We start from the raw sequence: 5,660 nt of genomic DNA, 5'->3' as shown, positions 1-5,660 counted from the left end.
ATACAAGCAATAGGAGGGGGATGACCTAGTCATCTTAGAGTGGTCCCGGGCTTGCCTTTGGGCACTGCTTCAAGGGAACAATGTCAGAGGGGAATGGGCCCTATTAGTTGTGGGATAAACAGTGGTGTCTGCTTGATCTAGACAGCTGATACCTCTCAGAGAGAATGACTCCCAATCCACTCTTGATGGCTGATGTTAAGGAAATAACCTCGGGCCTACTTTTGCTGACCGCCTAGTGAACAGTCATTCTCAAGCTAAATCTGGCATATCTTTTGGGGAGACAACTTAAGAGAAATCCTTCTGTTCCCCACAGGCGGGGTTATCCATTTGTTCCAGGACCACTTGTTGAAGAGGGCATCCACTTCCCACTTGATATTTTCGGGCCCGTATCAAAGATTAGTTGTCTATTTGCTGATAGTTTTCTATTTCTGGGTTTTCTCTTCTTTTCCACTGGTCTTAAGTATCTGGCATGATGCCAGTACCATGCTGTGTTGCCCATGGTGTCTGTAGAGTAGGTGTTAAAGTCAGGTAAAGCAAACCTTCTGACTTTGTCCTTCATCTTGAGAAGCTCTCTCCTAATTCTGAGCTTCTTTCTTCTCCAGATGAAATTGGTGGCCAGTTTTCCCAATTCTTTGAAGAAGTATGTTACCAGGATAACATTAAACTTATGAAGACCGACATCTGAACTCTATTGAGTCTTCTGATCCATAAACATGGGATATTCCTCCATTTGTGGAAGTCACTTTTGGTTTCATGAAGTAGGTTTCTGTAGTTTTCCTTGTTTACAACTTTTGGGGTTTTTTTGAGTTTAGGCATATCCCTAAATAGTTCAATTCGTACTTAGCTAGTGTAAAGGGTACTGCCTTCTTGATCTCCTCTTCCATGGTCTTGTCTGATGTATATAGCAAACTAATGGACTTTTGTTTGTCGATATTGTATCCTGCCACTCTTTTGTTTTCCTCTGTCACTGTCAGCACCCCTGCTGTGGAGATTTGGGGGTTTTCATTGTATGGCACTGGTTCTCAACCTTCTTTAATGCCGCGACCCTCTAATACAGTACCTCATGTTGTGGTGGCCGCCCAACCATACAATTAGTTTCGTTTCTACTTCATAACTGTAATTTTGCTACGGTTATGAATTGGGCGACCCCTATGAAAGGGTCGTTTGACCCCCAAAAGGGTCACGACCCACAGGTTGAGGACCGCTGATGTATAGAATCTTGCCTTCTGCAGATAGCAATAGATTCACCTTTCCACTCCCTGACTGATACTTTTAATATCATTCTGCTGCCTTATGTCATTAAGTAGGACCTCCAGTATGATGTTGAATAGAAGTAGGGACAAGCGGTATCCTTGTGAAGGAGCCGTGAGAGGAGCACTGTGTCTAGAGTCTTGTATCTGTCTAGGACAGTACGCAAAAGTCTGTCCTCGTTGGTTCTCATAAACAGCATCCATACTGCAAATAGTAGGATGATTTGTGCAAACAGCTGCACATAGTATTTCCTTGGTAGAAACGAAAACATTGCCGTGGGCCGAGATACGGAACTCATTCTCAAGGCTATGAGAAATTCAAGTGTGAGTAGCAAACTTGTCTGGAAACACTGCCATTATTTAGGAGATAAATAACAAAGCACTGCGGGCTGTCGAGGCTGCGGCAGTTTTGTACCGTTTCTGTCTGTGTCTAATTTGTTCTGCAGCCCTGTACTCTGTGTGTGTCTGTTTCTGCGTATGTGTGTCTATTCGCGGTCCATGTTCTTTCTCCCTGCTTAACAAACCGCAGCCATCATCCTTGTCTGAATGTTTTTGTTTTTTCTCCATTGACTATAATGTTGGCTGTTGGCTTGTCAAAAATAGTTTGTATTGTCCGGAGGAATTTCCCTTCCATTCCTGTCTTCTTGACTGTCTTAATTAGGAATGGGTGTTAGATGTTTTCAGAGACTTTTTCTCAGTCTTATCAATATGATGGATAATGGTGATGGACTTTCAGATGTTGAGCCATCCCTACATCCCTGGAATGAGTCCCACCTGGTTATGATGGATGATTTATTTGTTTTATTTACTTTTGTTTTCCCTTGGCCGTTGCTTAGTTAAGGATTTTTGCATCTGTGTTCATTAGAGAGATTGGTTTGTAATTCTTTATTCCTGTGGGATCCTTGCCGGGTGAAGGTGTAAGTGTTATATAAGCTTCATAGAATGAGTTTGTGAGTTTGCTATCTTTTTCTATGCTCAGGAGTAATTTTTGGAGGATCAGTGTGAGCTCGTTCCTGAATGCTTGGTAGAATTTTCCTGAGAAGCCATCTGGCCCAGAGCTTTTTTGTTGAAAGTTCCTTGATAATCATATCTATTTCTTCTTTTGCTATGGGTCTGATGAGGTACTATGAAAGCTTTGTTCCACCCAACGCAATTCCATTTTGTTTTTAGTACCTCCTCATACATGTATGAATACACACATGCACTAACATATATACCTAATTTATCAATGATAGCATTATACTAAAATGGCCATTATAATTGTATTTATATCAATCCATGAAATATTTTAACTTGTTTATTCAGTGCTTTGCCATTTAGAATATAGGGTGACTCCCTTATTCTTTAATGACAGTGCTTTCTGTATTTTAAATTTTTTGTTTAGTTTAAAAAATTTTACATAGTTTAAGTTTCATTTACATAATTTGAGTTGGTATGTTTTAGAATAAAATGTATGCTAAATGGATTACTGCTTTCAGTTGTTTTCCTCTCTTTTAACTTCTACTATATAAGCTTCTTTACTGTTTTATTTTCTGTCATTTTGATAAATAATGATTCCTTTGGAATGTATATTAGGAAGGGATCCGTATTTATTTGACTTTCCATTTGACTATAGTTACATTTATGTACTTCTCTTGTCCTCAAATTATTTTAATTATCCAGAGTCAAAACCCTGGGTTATAAATACTCTAGGAGTTGAGAATCATAGTGTTGTTGAAATTTAATATTGTTATTAATATTCTTATGCTAGTATGAAAGTTAGAAGGCAAGCAGAATAGGGGTTTCTTGGGGGTACAGTGGTGGTGATTGGTGGTAAAAAGGAGCTGATATCAGGGAGTTCAAGAAGGAAAGTAATGTTTTGAAACAGATTGTGGCAACAACTGCATAATTATTGATTGATGTCCTTGAACTATGGAAAGATAGGATATATTTATTAACTGCCAATAAAATGGTATTTGGGGAAAAATTCTAAGTATCCAAAAGAGATGGGAGAGTAAAGATTAGACAAACTCTTATCGCTCATCCTTATCTGAAAATGCTCAGTGACTTTCAAAGTCTAAAGTCCTCAAACTGCAGAGTGAAGTTTTCATATCTATGATGATCGTAATTAGATACAAAGAAAATGGGGAAATTAAAACCGAACTAAATCACTATGTTGAGTACCTTCTAATTTGCAGCAATTCTACAGGGCAGTGTACAATAGACTCATAGGACTATCAAGTCTTATTCCAGTGGTTCTCAACTTTCCTAATGCCGCAATCCTTTAATACAGTTCCTCATGTTGTGGTGACCCCAACCATAAAATGATGTTCGTTGCTACTTCATAACTGTAATTTTGCTACTGTTATGAATCAGGTGACCCCTGTGAAAGGGGTCGCAACCCACAGGTTGAGAACCTCTGCTGTATTCTTTACTGACGCAAACTGCCCCATCCTTTTCCCATCGAGCTACTGGTGGGGTCGGGATGGTATGGTTCAAGCCAAAGACCTTTCAAACTCTGCACAACCTGAGCTCCTCGTTGTTTGTTGCTGCTTTCGCTAGATGCCATTGAGTCGGTATCCACTCATATCAACCCTACATACAACAGAATCAAAGGCCGACTGGTTCTTCACCATCCTCAAATTGTCCTTATGTTGTAAGCCATTGTTGCAGCCACTGTATTAATCCATCTTGTCAAGGCTTCCACTTTTTCCCTGCCCGTCTACCAAGAATAACTTTCTTCTCTAGGGACTGGTCTCTCCTGTCAACGTGTTCAGAGTACGCGAGGCCAAGTCTTGCTCTCCTTGCCTTTAAGGGACATTCTGGCTGTACTTCTTCCAAGTCAGATTCGTTTGTTCTTTTGGCAGTCCATGCTACTTTTGAGATTCTTTGCCTGCACCATAAGTCACCATAATTCAAATACATATTCCTAGTCAATGCACCACCTTCACATGCCTATGGCACAATTGAAAATGCCCTGGCTTGGGTCAGGCATACCTTAGTCATCAAAGTGAGACCCTTGCTGTTTTTCACACGTTAAAGAGGTCTTGTGCAGCAGATTTATCCAGTGCAATAAATTATTTGATCTCTTGACTGCTTCTTCCATGAGCGCTGGTTGTGGATCCAAGCAAGATGACATCCTTGACAACTTCAATCTTTTCTTTCTTCACCGTAATGTTACCTAATGATGCCATTGTGAGGCTTCTGGTCTCTCTTAGAGTGAGTTGTAATCTATACTGAAGGTTGCAATTGTTGATATTCTTCTGCAAGTGCTTCAAGTCCTTACTTTCAGCAAATAAGGTTGTGTCATCTACATAGCAAAGGTTGTTAATAAGCTTTCCTTCAATCTCGATACCCCATTCTTCATAAAAACCCAGCTTCTCTGATGATTCACTCAGCATACAAATTGAATAAGTGTGATGAGAGGATACAACCATACACTTACACCTTCCCTAATTTCAACTCATGCAGGTATCCACTTCTTCTATTGGCACAAGAGCCTCTTGATCCATGTCCAGATTCCACATGAGTACATGAAGTGTTTTGGAATTCTCATTATTATCAAGTCTATCCATCGTTTATTCTGATCACACAGTTGAATTCCTTTGTAGTCATAGTAAATGAAACACAAATAAATGTCTTTCTGGTTTTCTCTGATTTCAACCAAGATCCATCTCACATCATCATTGTTAGTTATCCCTTGTTCCACGTCCTCTTTTGAAGCCACTTGAATCTCTGACAGCTCCCTGTCAGTATACTGCTACAACTATTGTTGGATGATCTTCAGCAAATATTCGCTTGCATCTGATAGTAATGATATGGGTCTATAATTTGAGCATTCAGTTCGGTCATCTTTCCTTTGCAATAAGTCCAAATATGGGTCTCTTCCAGCCAGTTGGCCAAATAGCTATCTTTCAAATTTCCTGATATAGATGAGTGAGTGCTTCTAGTGCATCATCAGCTTGCTGAAATATTTCAATTGGCATTCCAGCAATTCCTAGAGCCTTGGTTTTGGCTAATTAACTTAGTGCAGCTTAAAGTTCTTCAATCAGTACTGCTGGTTCTTGCTCCTATGCTACCGCATGAAATGTTTGAATGTTGGCTAAATTTTGGGGGGTACAGTCACTTTCTTCTTTTTTTGTATTGTGACTGTCTTCTTTAGATGCTTCCTGCACTGCTCAATATTCGGCCCATAGAATCTTTCAATATTTTAATTCAAGGCTTGATTCTGCCCCCCCTTGAGTTCTTTCTGTTTAAGATATGCTGAGCATGTTCTTCCTTTTGTGTTTTCTAATTCTAGGTCTTTGCATATTTCATTATAATATTTTACTTTGTTTTCTCAATTGCACTTTGAGATCTTTTTTTTAATTTAAGATCATTTAACTGGGGGCTCTGATAACTCTTGGTACAATCCATACAACAATTGTATCC

The sequence above is a fragment of the Echinops telfairi genome, unplaced genomic scaffold, assembly GCF_000313985.2.
Source record: "Echinops telfairi isolate 266 unplaced genomic scaffold, ASM31398v2 ScPeMD7_24;HRSCAF=84, whole genome shotgun sequence".
Classification (NCBI taxonomy): Eukaryota; Metazoa; Chordata; class Mammalia; order Afrosoricida; family Tenrecidae; genus Echinops; species Echinops telfairi.
The sequence above is the reverse complement of the archived record's forward strand: the minus strand, read 5'-3'. Positions refer to the sequence as shown.